Source organism: Lycorma delicatula, chromosome 3, assembly GCF_047948215.1.
Source record: "Lycorma delicatula isolate Av1 chromosome 3, ASM4794821v1, whole genome shotgun sequence".
Classification (NCBI taxonomy): domain Eukaryota; kingdom Metazoa; phylum Arthropoda; class Insecta; order Hemiptera; family Fulgoridae; genus Lycorma; species Lycorma delicatula.
This window is the reverse complement of record NC_134457.1, coordinates 133,408,734-133,434,165: the sequence shown is the minus strand read 5'-3', so window position 1 is coordinate 133,434,165 and position 25,432 is coordinate 133,408,734. Positions and strand designations below refer to the sequence as shown.

Genomic DNA, 25,432 nt, shown 5'->3' with positions numbered 1-25,432 from the left:
ATTAGTTAGGGATGCACTGGCGAAGAGATCGGTTGTATAATCTGAAGAGTCTTATGGGAAAACTCAGGCGGGTTAGAAAGCAAGAGGATGTCGGGAGGGGAGTAGAGGATGTTAAAGTCTTCTCCTGTGATGACGAATCTAATCTAGGCAGGCGAATACGTCCACCGGGATACCAAAAATCAGGCTGAATAGTGATTTCGTTAAAGCTGGTGGCAGTTAATTCTCCCACTAGTAGCATAATTTCAGTAACAATGTGAGCAGTTGTTGGATTTCCTGAAGGCATTCGAAGCGCCTCTCCAGCGGTTCGCAGACGAGTGATATCAAGGCTTAATGAGTAGGGAAATGTTCTCTGCTTTGCCGAACGGATTTAAGACGCTTGCCTCTAAACCAACTGAAGTCAAGGAGGTTGTAGTTAAAGGAAAGAGACAGTGTCCGTCTCGGTATCAGCGCCCAGCACTTGTGCTTATTAAGGCAAAGCGGAAACTCAACGCTGCCTTAAAGGCAGCGGGAGGCAAGCAACCAGAAGTCATATTCATAAACAGGAAAGAGGACTCCACAAAAATAATGAAGAAGGAGTTTCAGGCTGCCCTCCAGGCCAATTTGAAAATTAAGAACATAAAGAATAGTAGGAAAGGTCCGGTTGTCACAGCGGATGACAAAGAGACAGAGTCGTTTCAGAATCTGTCGTTAGTAAAAGGCTAAAGGTCAAAGCGCATCAGAAATGTAAAAGTCTGTCAGAAATGTCTGTAATAGGCATTGACCTCACTACCGAATGCGGATGAGAGCAAAATAAGAAGGTATATTTTTATTAGAGGCTTATTAAATTTGTAAATCTGTTGCTTGATTTTTAAGTAAATCAAGAGGACTTTGAGTAAATTGAATTGTAGGACAAAACTGTGGTTGCAGTCAACACTTGTTTTGTTGGCGTGAGGATAGTATTTTTGGTGTTTAAAGACACAATCAAAAATGATTTGAGTGCACGGTCTAATTGAAATAAGATAAGGAAAATGTTTGTGTGAAACCTTCGGTGTTAGGGAAGGCGCGGATCTGATATATCACATTTAATAAAAAATATTATGTCTGGAAATTAATTTATGACCAAATTCAATTTATATTTAACAATTTTAACCGATATTAATTAACAAGTTAATACCTTTTTCTGTCTTAGAGAATACAATATTACCAAATTTTTTGTTTTACTTTTCAAAACTGCAAAAATAAATACCGGTGCAAAAAACAAAAGTTCAGTTATGTAAATTACTATTAAAAAAAAATTCTGTTAATTTTCAACTAGATCGGCAATTCTGATGACGTAATTTGTTTTGTCAAATAATATATTAATACAGGTAAAAGTAAAAAAATAATTTTGAAATTAGTTAATTTTTATTTTAAATTGAAATATATATTTTAAAGCGATTATTATGAAGAAGATTACAAAGTTACGTCGGGAGGGATTCATTAGAACGATTAAACAACTGTAATACCACCACTGACCAATCAGAAACACAGAAATGTAATTAACTTGTTTTTCAATTCAATTCTTATAACAAAGTTGTTTGTCTATTTTAACGTTGGACGGATTACGATATGTAGCGAGGGAGTCGCTCGGTCTCTGCGTAAACAACCGATATGATTGACCAATCAGAGACGCAGAACGGTTATCAGTTGTTTTTCAGCTTGTACGTTATACGAAGTAAGACATCTCTTTAGTTGCGTCGTAAACGTTCACCTGTGCACATGTTCGTGTGGTAAATATGAACAATCTTCTGTAAAGAAAAACCACACAATTTAGGACATTACTTTAAAGTGAGGAACATTTATTTTATTGTATGCAACATAGATTTATTTTTTTTAATATATCGGTTTTAAATTAACATTTTTTTCTTAATTTACGGTTTAATGAAAATTAAAATTTAACGTAGAATTTTTAAAGCACGTTGCTACAGTTTATATGATGATCTTTTTTACATGAGATTTTGTTTTTTAATTTAAAATCTATTCTAGATAAATAATAATCTTCCATTTTACAAAATTTGTTTTATTCAAAAAAAGAGGGGTGATGTAATCTTTTTTTGAAATGGATACATCAATAATGCAAAATTTTTATAAAATGAATTACCGATGAATTTTATGTATAAACTAAAATGAATTTTATTCCGGAAAAAAGTATAAAACATCTTAATATTTTCAATAATTTTATAGGAATTGCCTAATTTTTATATTGCATCTAGATACATTATTTGTATTGTAAATGTAATTTATATGTATTGAATAGACATGTTTTTTCTTGCGCTTTGCTACCTTTGTCTACTGAAAATAAGTACAAATACCTTAGTTCAATGAATATATCACAGGAACTATAACATTTTATTTATAGTTTGATATATCAAATACTTTAATTATTATTGCTGAAACAGGAAATGCTTTTTAGAAACTCTATTAAAAGAAAGTTTGCATTTTGAATTAGGAAAACAGTAAGGGCAGTTATGTATCATATTTAAAACACACTTATTCTTTTTTAGTTTTTTCAGATCGTAATAATTGTGTTATCTCCCCAACAGAACAATTGGAATCTTCTTTCATCCAAATCATTGAACCACATCTTATCGGACATCCACACATTTTCACATCTCATTATTCAATTTATTTTTTCTGCAATTCTGTAGAAAATTCTTGAAATAAAAGCCAATTATCACTTGTACTAATATTTTCCATTATTGCAGATATAGTCTTCATTTATTTCTCAAGAGTTTATAATAATAAGAAATTAGCTTTTATGTTAATAAAAGATAATTTAAAATTTATTTTTGTTTCCTACATTTCTAAATTTTTCCTGGATGTCAGTTGTAGTTAACTGCATTCATTTCTGGGTCTCTTGATTGTAACCTGAAAAAGAAATCCTGTGTAAAGCTGTTTTATTGCGTAATCAACTGATCTTGTTTCAGATATTTTGTCTAAATTTATTTCATTGTTGTTCAGTTCACTAACAGAATATTCAAATCCAAATAAAACTTGTTCTAATCCATTTGATCCATTACCACGTTTTGCGAATTAACAACCGGCACACAAATTTCTGAATACTGTAATACAATCAAAAAAGTTTAATCATTATTTTTAAATTATTTTCAAGAAAGTGACAATTTTTTCTTTATCTCTGATTATACAGGTGACTAGATGGAAAGAAATTATAAGGGCATAATTGTTTTAATTACTCATTTTTCTTCTAAATGAATTTTAGTCTATGCTTTAATATATTTTTTATGTAATTCTTAACTTTGTTAGGCTAGGTACTTTGGTGGTTAAATTACTGATTTGCTATACCTCCCTTGTCACTTCATTCATATCAATAAGTTAGCCGATTATTTCAAATAATTTCTTCATTGAAATCATTTAAATTTTTTTCTCTGTTTTTGCTTTTCAGTTACAATTATTTTACAGAATTTATTTAATTATGTATAGCCATTAGCAAAACTTCATACAGGAAGAAAAATACAATTCCAGTTTATATTCATGCCTTTAAGCAAGTAGTCAAATGACCATATACTGTAAAGGTTCCATTTATTTTCATAATAACAAGTAGTACGTTGTAATTTTGTTCTTTATGTGAATTCTCGGTTTTTTAATGTAATGTAAATAATAGATTTTTTCAAAAACATTAATAAGCATTATTTTCCTAACCTTTTAATTAAATATTTAACTTTAACCTCTTTGGAGAGAGAAATGTTTTTACTATGTATATTTCATATACAATTATGTTTACATGGTTTTGTTGACTCATATACAGTAATTTTAATAATACATAAAATAATTAGGAAGCTTGTAGCATGTACTTCTTATGTAGCTAGTAATTTCATGCATTTTTATGTAGCTTGTAATTGCATGTTCTTTTTATGTAGCTTAGAAATATAACGGTTTTATTGTAAAAAATTGTTTTACTAACATTGACTAACATTAATTATACTAATTTAAGTTTAGTTGATGGGTATTTTATGTATATCATTCATTCTGCTGTATATGAGTTGAATATCTAAATTTAAATGTAATATAAATCGATTTTCTAGTATTAAATTAGAACTGTCTTCAAAGAGGTTAAATTATAATTGATTCTAAGGAAGAGGATATTACATAAACCACTTGACAAGCTGTTTATACAATTTCTGCAGTTTTCTGTAAATTTATTATTTTTACTATACTTTTTTTTTAAATAAGCAGAATTTTGTGATTTGTTAATTCATAGTATTGGCTTTTTTCAATCGTATTTGATCTGTTTATGTAAAACAGCCTCGCATCTTATTTTCTTTGTGGATTTGCTTTTATTTTATAATTACACTAAAGTAATTTCTTAAATAAATAACCATATTTAACAACAAAATTAATTCTAAAATGTCCCTTTGATTATCTACATATAAACAAATCTATGAATATAACACAAATAAGATTTTTTAGCTTTCATTTAAAAAGATCTTCTATCTCACCCTAACTATCTAATGTTACATAAATCTATTTTTGACACCATCAAACAGTATTTGAAAGTATACTGGTCTTCTGCAAAGAACAATCGAGGAACTATTACAGTATATCCGTCAGGAATCATTTTAGTTCTATTTAAAAGGCCCATCACTATTACCGTTGATAATTTTTACAGGAATGTTAAACCTAAAAATACACTACATTAAACCTTTCATATGAGCAAACTATATACATAAACCCCCTGGTTTTAGTCTTCTAGAGTATATGCCATATCTTGCCTGGTGGTTATCCACTGAAATTATTAGTTTATCTTTCTATAAATGTATTTTTTTATAAACCATTTTCCAAAACCATGTAAAACTGAAATAGAGCACATTCTGTTTTCTTATACAAGAATAGAATTTGCGATTTAATGGGTACCTGTCACCTGCTATTAATCATTTTGCACCTCCCACTGTTCACATATAGAATTAAATTGTAATTATATTTCATATTGAAAAAAGTCCTCCTTATGGATTACTGAATAATATTTTTATTTTTTTCTATAATCCTACAGATAAAGGTAACTTCAGTATTACATTTAGTATTTGCATTTTTTAATACCCCCTTTTACACTTGGATTGTCATCAATCTCAACTTGATTCCATTTGCTTTTTTTTTTTTTTTTTTTGTCTTCAGTCATTGACTGGTTTGATGCAGCTCTCCAAGGGAATCTTGGACACATCTTGGAATCTTGTCATCTGTCACATTTGTCCTTGAATGCCTATTATAATTTATTTCCTATACTGTCACACCCTCCTTAAAATTTGCTGACCCAATTGTACGCTCAGGTACATGAGAATGTCAACCCAAAACAGCACATACAGTTTAGTCAAAATTTAGTGTAGAGGGTTTGATGCCCTTACTTGTGAGAAACTTTACAATAATATGTTACGCAACTGATATCTTGTTCAGACATGATGCTACTGACCAGGATGCAAAAACTGAGGCAGCTGGAGCATCCATCACCTCCCCATATTTCTAAATCAATATCACCCTGCGCCAACTCTTTCATGTTCATATACAAGCCGTAAAGGCAAAAGTCTGTTTTTTATACTTGACAGACCCTCATATCAGAAGAAAGAAATTCTGAAAAGTCAGAGAATGAAACTCAGCTACTAGAAGCAAATCTAAACCAACTGAACATAAGCTTCCTTACCACAATTCAGAAGAATTTTATTAGGTAAAGATGATTGTATCTTTTTTTTGTCTTCAGTCATTTGATTGGTTAGATGCAGCACTCCAAGATTCCTTATCTAGTGCTAGTCGTTTCATTTCAGTATACCCTCTACATCCTACATCCCCAACAATTTGTTTTACATACTCCAAACGTGGCCTGCCTACACAATTTTTCCCTTCTACCTGTCCTTCCAAAATTAAAGCGACTATTCCAGGATGCCTTAGTATGTGGCCTATAAGTCTGTCTCTTCTTTTAACTATATTCTTCCAAATGCTTCTTTCTTCATCTATTTGCCGCAATACCTCTTCATTTGTCACTTTATCCACCCATCTGATTTTTAACATTCTCCTATAGCACCACATTTCAAAAGCTTCTAATCTTTTCTTCTCAGATACTCCGATTGTCCAAGTTTCACTTCCATATAAAGCGACACTCCAAACATACACTTTCAAAAATCTTTTCCTGAGATTTAAATTAATTTTTGATGTAAACAAATTATATTTCTTACTGAAGGCTCGTTTAGCTTGTGCTATTCGGCATTTTATATCGCTCCTGCTTCGTCCATCTTTAGTAATTTTACTTCCCAAATAACAAAATTCTTCTACCTCCATAATCTTTTCTCCTCCTATTTTCACATTCAGTGGTCCATCTTTGTTATTTCTACTACATTTCATTACTTTTGTTTTGTTCTTGTTTATTTTCATGCGATAGTTCTTGCGTAGGACTTCATCTATGCCGTTCATTGTTTCTTCTAAATCCTTTTTACTCTCGGCTAGAATTACTATATCATCAGCAAATCGTAGCATCTTTATCTTTTCACCTTGTACTGTTACTCCGAATCTAAATTGTTCTTTAACATCATTAACTGCTAGTTCCATGTAAAGATTAAAAAGTAACGGAGATAGGGAACATCCTTGTCGGACTCCCTTTCTTATTAGGGCTTCTTTCTTATGTTCTTCAATTGTTCCATTTGCTATTCATTAGTAACTTTACCTTTTTTTCAATAATATAAATTATAGACTTTTGTTTTTTTTTAATTCCAATTGGGATTGGCCATATTATGCTGTGAAAATGCATTCTTAAGAGAATCTTAAATGGGGTAATTAAGAGGTCTGGATGGTAATGCGTACATCTGCACAAGTGCAAAAGGAAAAAAAAGAAATATGGAAAACACAAGTAAATTCATTATGATTAAAAACTCTGAGTAACTGATTTCTTTGAAGAATCTTCTATTTTTAGTATTGAAAATAATAGAAAAATCCCTTAAGTTATATTTCATCAAATCAATAACATTTTTTTGTTGAAATTATAAAACAAAAATCTTCTGGTTAATTCATATATATCCCGAGTTCAATCTTCTTATTCGGTTTCATTTTTAGATATACAGTTTCAGATTGTGTAATTGTAAAAATACACATATTAGAGTATTGCACAGATAGCAAATTTGCATTTATACTTTGGCACAGTTCAGGATGTATTATTTTAGGTTGTTACTCAACAGCTAGAAAATCTGATATGCTCTGACAATTCAGGGTGTATTATTTTAGATTGTTGCTCAACAGCTAGCAAATCTGATATGCTCTGACAATTCAGGGTGTATTATTTTAGATTGTTGCTCAACAGCTAGCAAATCTGATATGCTCTGACAATTCAGGGTGTATTATTTTAGATTGTTGCTCAACAGCTAGCAAATCTGATATGCTCTGACAATTCAGGGTGTATTATTTTAGATTGTTGCTCAACAGCTAGCAAATCTGATATGCTCTGACAATTCAGGGTGTATTATTTTAGATTATTGCTCAACAGCTAGCAAATCTGATATGCTCTGACAATTCAGGGTGTATTATTTTAGATTGTTGCTCAACAGCTAGCAAATCTGATATGCTCTGACAATTCAGGGTGTATTATTTTAGATTGCTGCTCAACAGCTAGACTCTGACAATTCAGGGAATATTATTTTAGATTGTTGCTCAACAGCTAGCAAATCTGATATGCTCTGACAATTCAGGGTGTATTATTTTAGATTGTTGCTCAACAGCTAGACTCTGACAATTCAGGGTATATTATTTTAGATTGTTGCTCAACAGCTAGAAAATCTGATATGCTCTGACAATTCATGGTGTATTATTTTAGATTGTTGCTCAACAGCTAGCAAATCTGATATGCTCTGACAATTCAGGGTGTATTATTTTAGATTGTTGCTCAACAGCTAGCAAATCTGATATGCTCTGACAATTCAGGGTGTATTATTTTAGATTGCTGCTCAACAGCTAGACTCTGACAATTCAGGGTATATTATTTTAGATTGTTGCTCAACAGCTAGCAAATCTGATATGCTCTGACAATTCAGGGTGTATTATTTTAGATTGTTGCTCAAATCTAGACTCTGACAATTCAGGGTATATTATTTTAGATTGTTGCTCAACAGCTAGAAAATCTGATATGCTCTGACAATTCAGGGTGTATTATTTTAGATTGTTGCTCAACAGCTAGACTCTGACAATTCAGGGTATATTATTTTAGATTGTTGCTCAACAGCTAGAAAATCTGATATGCTCTGACAATTCAGGGTGTATTATTTTAGATTGTTGCTCAAAGCTAGACTCTGACAATTCAGGGTATATTATTTTAGATTGTTGCTCAACAGCTAGGAAATCTGATATGCTCTGACAATTCAGGGTGTATTATTTTAGAATGTTGCTCAACAGCTAGACTCTGACAATTCAGGGTGTATTATTTTAGATTGTTGCTCAACAGCTAGCAAATCTGATATGCTCTGACAATTCAGGGTGTATTATTTTAGATTGTTGCTCAACAGCTAGCAAATCTGATATGCTTTGACAATTCAGGGTGTATTATTTTAGATTGTTGCTCAACAGCTAGCAAATCTGATATGCTCTGACAATTCAGGGTGTATTATTTTAGATTGTTGCTCAACAGCTAGCAAATCTGATATGCTCTGACAATTCATGGTATATTATTTTAGATTATTGCTCAACGGCTAGCAAATCTGATATGCTCTGACAATTCAGGGTGCATTATTTTAGATTGTTGCTCAACAGCTAGCAAATCTGATATGCTTTGACAATTCAGGGTGTATTATTTTAGATTGTTGCTCAACAGCTAGCAAATCTGATATGCTCTGACAATTCAGGGTGTATTATTTTAGATTGTTGCTCAACAGCTAGCAAATCTGATATGCTCTGACAATTCATGGTGTATTATTTTAGATTGTTACTCAACAGCTAGCAAATCTGATATGTTCTGATACAGTTCACGGTGTATTATTTTAGATTGTTACTCAACAGCTAGCAAATCTGATATGTTCTGATACAGTTCACGGTGTATATTATTTCAACTTTTTCCTTAACTGGTAGGAGATTCGATGTGCTCTTGCACAGTTCAGGGTGTATTATTCACATCTTAGCTTATCAGGTACCAAATATGATACAAAATTATTTTTAATTATAATTCTTGATTACAAATTGACATTGTAAATATCTATGTTGTATGCAATGAATAGTTCTAGCAAGTGCACGGTACATAAAGCATTCGTACCGCGTCAACCGCGTCGCGACCGTATTTCATCATCCCGATATCGTTCATCGGGTTTCGGTTGGGGGGTGCTGTGTACATAAATGTGTTTATATATTGGGTGGTGATATATAAATATGTTAATGTTAGAAATAGTTTATTCATAATATTTATAGTTATTCTGTGTTTATTATGTTTCTTTGTCTTTTCAGCTCATCACTTCACTACCAGCGGCTGAAGTCCTCCTTATAAATCAATTTACATTTTTTTTTTTTTTTTTTTTATTACATCACGTAAAAATTCCTCTTGTAGTTTAAATTGCTTTATACAATTTTTTTTGAAATATTAATGAGTAGGTTTTTAAAATTATCCTTTTTATAAATTATCTAAATTTTATTAATTTCATTGACAAAATTAATCATTTAAATAAGTTCAAGAAATTTAAAAAATACGTAAAGATATAGAGGCAATTTCTTAATTAACTGTAGCTTTTAAATCTGGTTATATATTTATTTTTATATATATATTTTTTTTATATTTATTATATTACATAAGCTATTCCTTAAATTTTTTTGGTAGGTGTTAATGAAATTGAAGGTTAGAGCATATTTATATCTAATTACAGTTTTAAGAATTTTTTATTTTATTTGAAAGATTTCAAATAAATTTTCAAAGATTTTTATTTAAATTTTGAATACCCCCTTTGCTTTCCCAATCAGCGTTCAGCCACCTGCTTCAAAGAAGATGCATGCTTGCATGTTAGTTTAATTTTTTCAAACCAGGGTCAGCTGATTTTAGAGGTGCCATAATAAATTATTTCATTTTATTCGCTAAGTTTTTTATTAAAAAAATTAACTTACACAAGTAGAATGATTATTTGAAAAAATTCATCTAGCTTAACAGTAATCCAAATTACTTCAAAATTTAATCATTTTTATATGTAATATATTTGCCTTTCATATTAAAAAGGTATGAACTGATTCTGGTTTTTAGTATGTAATTATTTTATCTTATATAACATATTTTGAAATTGTGGGGGAAATAAGTGATTGGTGTAAATAAAGTGTGAAATTGAAGTGCGATCAAGATTAAAGTGTGAAATTGACGTTATCTTCCTCACTACAAAAATTTACAAACTATAAATAAAAATAAGACTTGAAATAATACAGATTACCAGGTTATATTCAACATCTCATCAACTTTTCACTTCATCCTGCATCCTATATCTTCAGAGTACCAGATCGATCGATTCTTTCAGCTGCTCGATGGATTTGATCCTTGGATTAGCCGTGGTGATGAATGTAAAGCTGTGTACACAAATGGTAAAATATTAAGGTACTACTAATTGTTTACTACATCATATATATTTCCCAATAATACTAGTATTTATTAAAAGACTCCATCCATTTATGTAATGTTTAGCTTCAGTTAGAGCAACCAAGAAATGGAGCTACTCACTCTGTGGCTTCAACCAGCCACTATCACTTTCCTTGTACCAGGGGCCAAGGCCAGGGTCAGGGCTTTACCCCACCCGATCTAGTCTAGTGGTTAACTCATCATTGCAAATCAAATGATTTCAAAGTCGACAGTTCTAAGGTTCAAATCCTAGTAGACTTTTAAATGGATTTGAATACTAGATTGTGGATATCGGCATTCTTTCACGGTAGGGTTTCAATTAACCACACATTTCAAGAACGGTCAACATGATACTGAACAAAACTACACTTAATTTGCATTCATACATATCATCCTCTTAAGTAATACCTTATGGTGGTTCCCGAGGCTAAACAGAAAAAGGTATTAGTTTAGACCCCAGTTTACATCATTGATAGGTAACTTTCTTTTTTGATACTGCAGTTACTTTTATAAAAATTTTAGGTAGATCTGACATAAAATGTCATGCGCAGCACAGAAAGTTTGTGTGGCAAATTACAATATAAATGCAATAAAAGAAACATCAGTATAATAAAAAGCAGAAACTTAGTATACATATCAAGAAATACCATTATCTGGTCAATGCCTAATTTGTCTCTGATATATATATTTTATTTGAAATATAAACCACCAAAACACAGTAATTACATAAGTTAAACTTGCCATATTAATTTCCATTGACTGTTTTTCATAGTACCTTGCATCTTCAGTCTGTATTAAATTCTATTTTTATTACATTAAAACTTAATCTTTTTAATGAGTTCTCTTTTTTAAACATAAATTATAATATTAATTGTGAAAATTTAAATGATATTATGAACATAAATGTAGTTGTGAAAATATTTATAATGAAAAAAAATACAAATCAATTAAAAAGAATTAGTTATAATTTAATACCAACTGAAGATGCAAGATACTGCACAAACTGGTTATTGGAAATAAATAAGGTAAGTAAGTATAACTAATCTAATTACTGTGATTAAGTGGTTTATATTTCATATAATGTTAAATTTTAAATATATATATATATATATATATATATATATATATATATATATATATATAATTTGTGTGTGTATATATATATACACAAAAATTTTTATTTATGAATTTTGTTAGTTAGAGCAATGAAACTTCATAAGTTTACTATGTACATTTCTTGGCTTACGATATTTCAAGAAGACTGTTATTCATATTTTTATTTTAACCTTCCTAATAATATTTTGAGTATTTATCAGTTAGCAGTACATCACTTGATTTTTTCATCATTGTTAATAAAATTGAAATGCAATATATAATTAAACTAAATTATTCTTTTTGTTGACAACAATCATTTGTTTATAATGTAAAGAATAGTCATGAAAAGCAATTGGATTTGAGAGATTTCATAATGTAAAATGAATGAAATAAGAATCAAACTATTGTCGTTACAGTCATCTTTTCACTTGGATATCCCGAAACTTTTAATTATAATAAAAATGAATTTTATGTAAGTTTACAGATAGAGAGCAGGTTTTGATAGATGAAACAAAGCGATATCTTCATTTAACGCATTATTTTAATAGAAGATATATTGTGTGAAAATTTAGAAGTGGTTTCACAAGTTTTTTTCTTTTTTGACAAGGAAATTCTGTTTAGTCCTTTATTGTTTTGCTTGCTTTGGCGATGAATCTATTGCCTGACAGCGGTTTTAAAATTGAATGAAACCATGCTCGCACCTCTTTGTCAAAATTTGTAGAATATACTTGCAAAGTAGATGGTACATAAATAAATATTTCATGAATTTTAAATACCAGAGCGATCAAAGCAAGTGGAAACCTACATAAAATTGTGAAAATAATAAGAAAATAAATGATGCAGTTCATTCTATAAAAATATTAAGTATAATTTTAAAAAAATATATATATAAAAATTAGTAAAATGATCATGTGGTGTACAGACATCCTGTATCGATTTTTGTTACCGTTCAACATTATTCTTAGCTGAAAATTTTAGCTCGGCCAAACCGGTTCATATAACACACATTCCTGTATGTGATATAGATCTGTTACCATCTATGTCGGTGAATCTTAATTCAGAATAATTTTTTTGCTTCTATTCTTGGTAAAAGCGTTCTGATCTTGTACGAGAGGAATCCCTGCTGCCTTAAAAGGGGCTTAGAATTTCTTTGAGCGAGTTGTCTTGTTTAGCAATCCTTGTAGATTACGCCTTTCTAACCTCCACTTTATTCCTTTATTTTCTTCCACCTTGATCTATTAGAATGGTGTTTTTCAATGATTTCTCACTGGATACCTAACGATGTCGGAGATGTAAAAAATTCAGTGTTCTTGGTATCTATCTAGTCTGGAATAGGGTAAAGATTTTCTTATGTACCTACTTAGCTAGCGATTCTATTTCTGTAAAAAATGTCTATATAAATAGTTCTACCAGGCTAAATATTTAAGGAGTAAAAATGGACCATCTAATCATTCCTAATAAATATTTTTGTTAGAAAAAGGTCAATGTTATCATAAGTGAAATGAATTTGTTAACTAAAACAAAACTATATTAATTTCACAACTGCTAATTGAATTTGTTTTATTTTCTTTTGTTTCAGGTAACTCAACGGTTCATTTAATAATCTAAGGGAGAGCTGCCATGTAAGTGGCCCTCCTTACATTGTGGTACTCCCTTTTACTATAGGATAATTTTCTATTAAAGGTACTTACTTTTGTTATTATTGTTTCATATTATAAATTTCCATGTTATTATTAAGTTGTGTAGTTTTTAAGTTGACAGTAATATTCTGATAAAATCGCGGTAGGTCCCAACTCCCAGTAGGGTCCCCTGATAGGAACTTTCCTGTAGGGAATTTTTTATGTGTACTTTTGTGTATGTTTCTGTTTCAGGTTCAACATAAATTTTACATTAAAATTACTTAGATAAGCAATGTAGATTAAGTTTATGAAAGTATATGTAAAGTTTTGTATATGTTTTTCAGGTACAATATTATTATGTATGTTTTTCAGGTAGATATTATTTTATTATTACTTAGTTAAGTCGCGTTTGCGATCCCAATCCCTGATAGGATCCCAGTAGGTTTCCCCATTGATAGAATATGATATTTTCAATGTATTTGTGTTGCATGGTTAGGTCCAATTCCTATTTCATAAAGGGGGAGGTTTTTTAGTCGGTGAGAGCCCGACACTACCGTCTGTTGCGGGCACAGACGGTGGCTGACACAGCTTTTCCCTCCTCCTACGCAAAACAAAAAAAAAAAAAAAAAAAAAAAAAAAAAATTAACAATTCATATTATGTACATTATTAATCTTTTTGACAAGTGATTTTGAGTTGTAGTTGCTGTACTGGGAGTACTTTCAAACTCATGGAAGTTGTGAGAAAAAAAATGGTTCCTGATTACTCAAATGTAATGTTGAAGGTGTAAAATGGAATATGGAAGCTAAAGAAAATTTTAGTTAAAATGACTATCACCGTAGTTTCAAATCTGGATTGAAGAAAGGTGAGTATCATAAATGACTAACAGAATTTTTAAAATGCAGCAAAACATGTATATTTAGAATCGTACATAGTGATTTTAACAAATTTTGGGTGCTGAATTCAAAACTTATAAATTTTGTGTAATACATTGCACTTATAGATACATAAGATTTATTTACCAATAAATGCACAATCTGTGTGATAACAATATTTCAAAAGAGTTATTATTTATGTGTATTCATTTACAATTTGTTTAAATCAGCTAAATTTTTGTTTGTTCAAACACAAATGAATTGAAATATGTTCAATACAGTTTTTAAATGTTTAAATCATCGGAACTGAATTTTTAAAATTTGTTGTCAAATTTGTACAATGTTTGATCAGTTTCTCTAAATAAAAACAAACAATAGTAGTCAATCATTCTCGCATCCCATCTTCCTTGGTACACTAATGCTGCACGGTCAGAATATCCTGACGGAAATGGTCTCCCTGCTCATCACTGACAGAGCCCAAATTTTCAGGATAAAAGTCTAGGTGGGAGTTTAAGAAATGAATTTTTACATACTAAATCTTTCTACAGAAAGATTGTAGTTGTTTTAACAGTTTATTAACAAAAAAATTTAGTTTTATCTTTTGTATTGCCTAAAAAACACCAATAATGTCTCTGAAGGACTTCCATGCAGCTAATGCACATTCACTAAGTTATCCTCAAATGTTAAATCCTTAAGCATTTTGATTTGTGGATTGATAAATGTACTCTCCTTGAACTTACAATCACTCAATTTAGGAAAACTTATTGTTAAATGATTAAATCCTCATCCATCTTGGTGTTTTCCATTGGTCCAATTGTAATGTGAAATTGTGATTGTATGATCTTACCACTCTTAATTAATGATAAATTCTTTACATTTTTTTCACCAGGCATAAAGTTCTGCTGGAATGGCCAGTTCTTTACTTAGTAAGACCTTTTGTACCATGACTAGTCCAAAAACAAAGAAAAACAATATTTTGTAAACCCTCCTTGTAAAGCAGGAAGTAAAGCACAACTTTCAAATCACTGCAAACTTGCCACAAATGCTCTTTGTATTTTATCGCTTCTAATACTGATGCCACATTTTCATACATTTCCTTCATGTAGACTGCATGAGCTAATGGAACGGATGTCTGTTTGTAACCATTACCTTATAAAACTGCTTTCATGCTAACTTAGTAGTCAATAAAAAAAGCCATTCTTCAGGAACATGCTGAATTCCAAGATCTTTCATCAGGGCATCGACATCAGTACAAATGCGCAATGAACTCCTCATAGTAAAGTAAGTTGAATAAGTTTTATTTCGTGTTACAAACACAGTAAATTTTGTTTTTTTCTGCCAAAAGATTCAACTGTTGTAGTCTAGATGTCAAGACGTTCAGCTTTCTGCTTTAATAATTTTAAATCACAAACTATATCATTAAGTTCATATTGTTGAATTAAGTGAGGTCTCATCGGATACAGGAAGAAATTTTTCAACATCCACTACATTTTTAGATTGTTTTTTTAAAAATGTTGGATTAGATGGTGGTACAGGTATAGGTAACTCCTATCCCCCATTTGGTACCAGCTTTGGACCTGAGGATACATCTGTATATTTTATGAACTTTCTTTTTTTGAATGAAAATCCAAATATATTTGTCATACAAAAGTAGCAGTGTGAAGTGTTACAAACCATCAGTACAGTAAATAGGAGGACTTGTTGTTTCCCCTTCAACCATTCGGTTACTGAGCACGATATAGAAATAACATGAGGCACCCAGATTTCATCCCTGGATGCGCAGTCAAAATAAAATTTATAGGCAGTTTTTATCGATTCATGAGTAAGTCTTTCTTTGAGATTTATGCATAAATTTACCTCTAATGAAACAATAATTGTCTGGCTGATTTGAGCATCCAAAAAGTTTTTCAGAGGCCATGTAGGAAATAAAAATGAGAAAAAGTCTCTTCAGTATTATAAAGAATTTATGAAAATATAGCAAAACAATAATAACTGTGTGAACACAACACACAGTATAGACAATTGAAGCTAGACTGAATAAAATTTTAAGCTCTGTAGTAGGCAACAACAGATACCTGTATGATGTCATCATACATGTCTACTTCTCATGATACATTGCCATTCTGTGGGACTTGCATGTCGTCTCTTGTCGCATTCAATCTTTTGTTTATGGCAAATGACTATAATTATTTTATTGATTTACATTTTCAAGGTACAATTTCATCCTAAGTAACTAGAACTAAAAAAGAATTATCATAACAGCTGCGGTTCTTCTATTATGTTTTAAAATAAATATTTAAACATCAATCAGGTTTAAGGTAATTCTTGATTACAAAACATTGTTCATCTGTTCTTATGCAATTTTAGGACAAATTAAGAAAAACTGCCAAGTTTTACGTTAGTAAAAATCTAAAGCTATCATGAAAAGTCCATTCTCCACAATGTATAGACAAATATGGCATCATGTACATGAATGAATTTTGGTAAGAAAAAAAACAGTGTCTAAATATTTTGTTATTTAGATCATATATCTTATAAACATATCTGCACTACAGTTTTCCCTAAAAATGCTCCACTCTCGGGCACTTGTTGCACTACAACACCAACTTTTGTAGAAATGATTTTAGAAATCCACCACCCATCCATTTTTGAACCCCTTGTTTGTTTCAATATACTGATTAACAGACAAATCTTTATCTTAATAAAGAGATTGTATTCAAGCAGTGTCTAAACAATAGGATTAACAATAAAAATCTCCAACTTGAACCGACAACTAAAGCCTTTGAGTGGCCTTTAGTGTAAGGTTATGCGTTTTCATTCAGAAGAATAATCACCATTGTGAGCAGTTTGCACGGTTTGATTTGTCCAAACTCCTTCAATTAATAATAAGATTCTGATGTTTCTGCAGTCCCAAGTTCCATGAATTCTGCTAGTAGATTCTTTTGTTCCCAAAATATTGTGACAATCATTTTTTAGTTCAATAATATAATTTGAATCTGTTTGGCTTGTTTCTCTCTAATTTTCTGGCATCATGACTATGTCATGATGCAATAATGGAGGCGCCTTCCTTGGTAAAATATTCCGGAGGTAAAATAGTCCCCCGTTCGGATCTCCGGGTGGGGACTACTAAGGAAGGGGTCACCAGAAAAGTAAAAAATAACATTCTACGAGTCGGAGCGTGGAATGTTAGAAGTTTAAAAAAGGTTGGTAGACTAGAGCATTTAAAAAGGGAAATGGATAGAGTAAACGTGGATATAGTAGGAATTAGTGAGGTTCGGTGGGAAGAGGAAGGCGACTTTTGGTCGGGTGACTTTAGAGTAATTAACTCAGCGTCAAATAATGGGCAGGCAGGAGTAGGTTTTGTGATGAACAAGAAAATAGGGAGGAGAGTGGAGTATTTCAAGACGCATAGCGATAGAGTCATTGTAATAAGGATAAATTCAAAACCTAAACCGACAACGATTGTTAACGTCTATATGCCTACAAGCACCCATGATGATGATGAGATAGAATGTGTATACGAAGAGATTGATGAAGCAATTAAACACGTAAAAGGAGATGAAAATTTAATAATAGTTGGAGATTGGAATGCAAGCATTGGAAAAGGCAAGGAAGGAAATATAGTGGGTGAATACGGGCTGGGCAAAAGGAATGAAAGAGGGGACCGACTTATAGAGTTTTGCACGAAGTATAATTTAGTAATTGCCAACACCCAATTTAAAAATCATAATAGAAGAATATACACTTGGAAAAAGCCAGGCGATACTGCAAGGTATCAGATAGATTATGTCATGGTTAAGCAAAGATTTGGAAATCAACTCGTGGACTGCAAAACTTACCCTGGAGCAGACATTGATAGCGACCATAATTTGGTGATAATGAAATGTAGATTGGGGTTTAAAAACCTGAAGAAAAGGTGTCAGATGAATCGGTGGAATTTAGAGAAGCTTGAGGAAGAGGAGGTAAAGAAGATTTTTGAGGAGGACATCTCAAGAGGTCTGAGTAAAAAAGATAAGGTAGAAAATGTAGAAGAAGAATGGGAGAATGTTAAAAAGGAAATTCTTAAATCAGCAGAAGCAAACTTAGGCGGAATAAAGAGAACTGGTAGAAAACCTTGGGTTTCAGACGATATATTGCAGCTGATGGATGAACGTAGAAAATATAAGAATGCTAGTGATGAAGAAAGTAAAAGGAACTATCGGCAATTAAGAAATGCTATAAACAGGAAGTGCAAACTGGCGAAAGAAGAGTGGATTAAAGAAAAGTGTTCAGAAGTGGAAAGAGAAATGAACATTGGTAAAATAGACGGAGCATACAGGAAAGTTAAGGAAAATTTTGGGGTACATAAATTAAAATCTAATAATGTGTTAAACAAAGATGGTACACCTATATATAATACGAAGGTAAAGTCGATAGATGGGTGGAATATATTGAAGAGTTATACGGAGGAAATGAATTAGAAAATGGTTTTATAGAGGAAGAAGAGGAAGTTGAGGAGGATGAAATGGGAGAAACAATACTGATATCTGAATTTAAGAGAGCATTAAAAGATTTAAATGGCAAAAAGGCTCCTGGAATAGACGGAATACCTGTAGAATTGCTGCGCAGTGCAGGGGAGGAGGCGATTGATAGATTATACAAACTGGTGTGTAATATTTATGAAAAAGGGGAATTTCCGTCAGACTTCAAAAAAAGTGTTATAGTAATGATACCAAAGAAATCAGGGGCAGATAAATGTGAAGAATACAGAACAATTAGTTTAACTAGTCATGCATCAAAAATCTTAACTAGAATTCTATACAGAAGAATTGAGAGGAGAGTGGAAGAAGTGTTAGGAGAAGACCGATTTGGTTTCAGGAAAAGTATAGGGACAAGGGAAGCAATTTTAGGCCTCAGATTAATAGTAGAAGGAAGATTAAAGAAAAACAAACCAACATACTTGGCGTTTATAGACCTAGAAAAGGCATTCGATAACGTAGACTGGAATAAAATGTTCAGCATTTAAAAAAAATTAGGGTTCAAATACAGAGATAGAACAATTGCTAACATGTACAGGAACCAAACAGCAACAGTAGCAATTGAAGAACATAAGAAAGAAGCCATAATAAGAAAGGGAGTCCGACAAGGATGTTCCCTATCTCCGTTACTTTTTAATCTTTACATGGAACTAGCAGTTAATGATGTTAAAGAACAATTTAGATTCGGAGTAACAGTACAAGGTGAAAAGATAAAGACGCTACGATTTGCTGATGATATAGTAATTCTAGCCGAGAATAAAAAGGATTTAGAAGAAACAATGAACGGCATAGATGAAGTCCTACGCAAGAACTATCGCATGAAAATAAACAAGAACAAAACGAAGGTAATGAAACGTAGTAGAAATAACAAAGATGGACCACTGAATGTGAAAATAGGAGGAGAAAAGATTATGGAAGTAGAAGAATTTTGTTATTTGGGAAGTAGAATTACTAAAGATGGACGAAGCAGGAGCGATATAAAATGCCGAATAGCACAAGCTAAACGAGTCTTCAGTAAGAAATATAAGTTGTTTACATCAACAATTAATTTAAATGTCAGGAAAAGATTTTTGAAAGTGTATGTTTGGAGTGTCGCTTTATATGGAAGTGAAACTTGGACAATCGGAGTATCTGAGAAGAAAAGGTTAGAAGCTTTTGAAATGTGGTGCTATAGGAGAATGTTAAAAATCAGATGGGTGGATAAAGTGACAAATGAGGAGGTATTGCGGCAAATAGATGAAGAAAGAAGCATTTGGAAAAATATACTTAAAAGAAGAGACAGACTTATAGGCCACATACTAAGGCATCCTGGAATAGTCGCTTTAATTTTGGAAGGACAGGTAGAAGGGAAAAATTGTGTAGGCTGGCCACGTTTGGAATATGTAAAACAAATTGTTAGGGATGTAGGATGTAGAGGGTATACTGAAATGAAACTACTAGCACTAGATAGGGAATCTTGGAGAGCTGCATCAAACCAGTCAAATGACTGAAGACAAAAAAAAAAAAAAAAAATGACTATGTCTCTCATAATATTATTATAAACATGAGATTGTAATCTACAGATTTTAGTTTCACTGTATGCTTGCTCACAAAAAATGAATTGCAAAACACATCTCACAGTTGGAAACAGAGATATCAACATGTCTTTCATCAATTGCTCCTTTACCAGCACTAAACAGAATGAACAATGTATTACATTATAAATTCCTGATCTGTGACTTCTGTGTAATAAAAGTCACGCAAGATATAAATGATACCATATAAAGTTGATATCTTTACATTTATGATGACACTATATAACAATTCAATGTCATGAACAGAATAAAAGCGCCAATTTCAAGGCTGAATATCATCTATAGTTTAGTCAGCTTCGTGCTGGTATGCAATAATTTTTGAGGGAAAGGCATCTGAAAAACAATTAAAATATCCATTTACCTCAGCAAGCCTAACTTGTGATGTGAGTTTTTATTAAGACTGGCTCAGCGTTTTTTTGGAAATAGATATGTGTCATGTCAGGTTATCTGTTGAGTGACTCCTTCAGAGACATAAAAATATTAATTATTATTATTATGAACTGACTCCTTGAGTCGATTGGAATCCCTTATTCCTCAAATAGGAATCTATATTCCATGAATATAGATTACATCTTTGAGTTTTATATTTGATAAAATTCTGGATAAATCTCTTAGGCTGAGGCAATAGCTACTTTCTTAATGGCCCCTTAACAGAGTGATATCTCTTTGCTTATGAGACTTATATCGCAGGCAAATTATTATATTAAAAGCACAACAGACTACACTTAGATGTCTTGATGAATTAATATACACTTCTTATAATTTAATTCACCAAATTTCTTCATAACAAAAAATATAAAATTAAATTTTATAATTTATTGGTGGATTGAATTATGTGTGAACTAAATATCATTAAACTAAAAATTATACTAATACAACTTATAGACTTGTCTGTTACTTATTTATAATAATTTAATAATAATTAAACTGGTAAGTTTTCTTTTTCAGTAATGTCAGATGGAGGACTTTTATCCCAGAATTTAATCATAAATAGAATTGTGATTTTCATCAAATTAGATTGGAGAGGAAACAGTAATTGGTGAGTTTTCTATTTAATTATTACAATATATAAAATGTGCAATACAATAAGTAAAAACCATTAAAAATTTAATGTAGAAAAGCGCTAACATCAATGTACATTTAAGAATGTTCAGCAGCTCTTATGGAGGGGAAGACCATGTGTAAGGAAAGATTAGAAGGGCTCTAACAAAAAGAAAAAAAGTTCCATAGGTGTTTTTTTAAGTTGAGAGAAAACATTTAAAAGAATTACGAAAACTTGGGATTAACTCATTGACTCTTGATTCTACTAATCTTTATTTATTTTATTATAATATTTAAAGGCTTAGCTCTAAAAAGAGGCTTATGAATGTAATTAAATTCCATTGTATGAATAATAATTTGTCTTTAAGATCAATACAATATTAGTAATAAAGCGATTAATTTGGATAACATCTGAAGTTTCAGGTTGCCTTTCAAATTACTTTATATAAGAGTTGAAGCATATCGTGGCAGATTTTAGTGTATCTCTCAAAGAGAGAAATGATCTACTTAATTTTCATCAGAAAGTTTTTTATGTTTTTTGGGGTAACAGTGACATCTTTACTTTCACTGTTGGGAAATGATATTTATAACCACCGATATTCTTATGCAGAATTTACAAAATTTGCTAGATTATTATAATTTTCAAATCATATAAAGACCACTTAGATTTTATTTTTTGAATCAAGTGTTAAAAGAATAAAGCTCGCAGAGACGAAAACCCTTTAAATCATTAATTCACTTTCAGGTGTGATTTTTGATTGCAACTTTCCTGTAAATTATGGTAGCAAATAATTTACTTTATAATCCACTAAAAATTTCTGTACCTGCACTTACATGTAGTTTCTGCCTTAACTTAGTTTAAAATTATATTTTAATAAATGTCATTTTGTGATAATAAAATTCTTAACAGTTAAGCCAAAAAATATAATTTTGATAGAACATATGAGATGAAGAGGTAATCACTGAAAATTAATGTAATCATTGCAGTTTATTTATTGACCAATAAAGAAAAATTCTATTTTAAATCAAACTTTTGGCATTTTGCAATGTTGTTCAGGAGAGGTACAGTGGGAAAGTTTCTGTTATCAAACCATAATTTCTAAAAAAAAAATAAACTCGCCTTACAGCTGCTGTTGGTGTAGTCTACTATCGGCATAAACTGTCACTTCCAATCTATTCTCAGCAATATCATATAAAATACACTTTCATGATTTATTACACCTTCAAATCTAACATTTGTCTCCGAGATCATCCTGTTATCATACAGCATTACTTTGTTCTTAGCACTATATTAAATTCTTAATCATATAAATTTATTACTTTTCATTTTACCTTCATATCTTTTGTGATAAAAAAGAAAACAAAAACACAAAAAAATGGGGAGTGGTTGTACTTTTAAAATATTGTTGCTATAAATTTATACATAAATTAAAATACAATACTATTGCAAAAAATAATTCCATTTTACAATTTAATTTAATCTTACCTGTAGTTATTCTATCTCTTTTTTTTTAGAGCTTAATTTATTGTTGAATTTACTACAAAATGAAGCTGTATTTGTCATATATCTACTAGTTTATCTGAAAATATAACAAGTATAACAAATAATATTATCAAGATACCTCACAACTTACTAATGAGAAATAAATTTAAAAAAAAAAGGGACTGATAATATAGATAGATAGATAGAATAGTTGTTGGTAATAAATGGATTTTTATTCTGTTTTTCATATACAGAATCAGTTCTTAAAGTATGTTCTGTATTACCTATCCAAATGCTACTTGAACAGAGTAAGATGTGTATTATAACGTACTTAAAATATCATACTCAAATGCGTGATATAATTAAAGAAAATGTATATGTATATTGCTATGTTTATTCTTGATAAATATTATTGTGCAGTGTACTGATGGGACAGCTTAACAGCAGATGTACTATTATACTGATAAGGTAATTTAATTTTTATATTTCCATTAGCAAACACGTCTAACAAGATGTAGCAATTTCCCAGTTTTTGTAAAGTATTTTAAATTCTTTAAGATAAAACAATTTCATTTTCAATTTTCTGAAATATTTTTAAAACTACTTTGTAGCTGTGGTATCAGTATCGGAGGAGAAACTTTCTTTTCAAGTTGTACCTCACAAATTGTGAACAGGTAGTAGAAATTTTATCTTTGACAAAAATGCACATGTAAATTTAGGTTCTCACTTCAAAATGTAGAATGTAATGCACCTCATATAAAAGTAATTGCTTTCTTTATTGTTTATTAATGATCTGCCTCAAAATCTTTAGCCATTCATTATAACTCTTCTCACAGGTAACACAACTACTATTTCTAAAGATAATTATTAAAAAGAAATTGAGAAATGTTTAATTGCAGCTTCAAAAAATTATTCAATGGATGCATTGTAACAATCTAAATTAAAATATGTATAAAACAGTCACATTGTGCTTCTCGGGTAGACATAACATTGCAGATTGAATGGCCACAATTCCCATTAGGGATATTGATAGCATTTTTGTTGTCCGCAGTTTTTGATTTGATAAATTCTTGTGGGATGATCAAACTGATTTTGTTTGTTAACCAAATGGAGTGAACAGTTTTACTCTGAAGAATCTTTACAAAACACTAAGCTTGTAATCATTATGAACATATATTATGCCTAAATAATTTCTCGTATAATGTGTAATGTCCAGTTTTTGGGTTTTTTAAAAACATGAGTTTTGAAGAGAAAAAAAAAGAAGAGCTTTCAGTTTATTACCGATGCACACTTTATGAGAAAGGTAACTGTACAATCAGTTTATTTTACAATTAAAAGTTTACTTTTACAATAACAATATTGTTCTGTTGATGAATTAAAAAAAAGACAAACATATGATTTACCTTCAACATGTACAGATATACTATATGCTCGTAATAATTTTCAGTAACGATTTCTTAGCTGTTAATTATTTTGTAGTAATATTTCAAAATTAATGTATTTACATTAATATAATTTCATGTGTTTGATTAAATAATTGGTACTTACTTATAACGCCACTGCAGCTACAGCTTTATTTAAAAACAAAGTAGTCAATCAGATTTCGGTGAAAAATTGGCCGATATAGAGTTTAACATAGATTCAAAAGAGTATCTTTATTAATTTTAATACATGGTTATTTATATTTACTTATTTTATAAATATAATTTAATCAAACTTAACCTACGCTCGCTAACCTTGACTAATTAACAGGATTTTGTTCCGATCAGAAAAAAACATTTATTTATTAAGTGGCAAGTTATGTTAAATAATTTGTTATAATATAAAAATAAAAATCACCCTTACCAACAATTTATATTATATCCCAAGGTATTTGGGTCATTTGTCCATCCTCAGGAGAGGTATTTTTTTGTAAATTAAAACATTAAAATTAAAAACGTAAATAAAAAATTATAACTATATAATATAATTGATAACCTAACAACAAGTTTTCATTGCTGTAACAACAAGTTAGGCAAGTTATAATTATTAATTTAGATAGAAAATCATCTTCAAATTTGATATGTTCATTGATTAATGTATTGTTATTAAAAAATATATAAAATTTTTAGAGATTGCTTATTTTATAATAATCGGTGGAAAAATCTAATATTTAATAAAATTATTTGTTATTATTTTTGTAATAATTAGCTGTAATTATGTCACATTTTTATAAAATGTGATAAGCATAATTGGATTTATCGAAACAGCCTTTCTTTATACTATTATTATGTTCTTTAGCTCCAATAGAAAACGAACAGTTGGTCACAATAATATATTCTAGACGGAGGTTTACACGTTTTAAACTATAACCAACTTGTCTAAGATATTTATTTATTTGGAGGTTATTATTTTAGTAGAATCGCTATTGTTTATAAAATTTAAATATTTTACTTAAAAGTAATAGAACGTTAAATACATCTAATTTTATTTTTTATTTTTTGAAATTGACATTACACCCACTGGGTTGGTCTATTGGCGAACGCGCGTTTTCACAAATCAGCTGATTTCGAAACCGCGAGTTCCAACATTAAAATCCTAGTAACTTTAATACAGATTTGAATACTAGATAGCGGATACCGGTGTTCTTTGGTGGTTGGGATTCAATTACA

General features: G+C 30.5%; 1 long non-coding RNA gene across 1 annotated transcript; it reads right to left on the bottom strand.

Moving 5' to 3' along the window:
• Window positions 1-1,376: 1,376 nt before the first annotated feature.
• LOC142322014 (uncharacterized) lies at window positions 1,377-24,767 on the bottom strand. Its single transcript, XR_012755762.1, has 4 exons — window positions 24,627-24,767; window positions 22,785-22,878; window positions 10,398-10,530; window positions 1,377-1,766 (listed from the first exon to the last, which is right to left on the bottom strand). It is a non-coding gene; the product is annotated as an uncharacterized LOC142322014 (long non-coding RNA).
• Window positions 24,768-25,432: the final 665 nt, after the last annotated feature.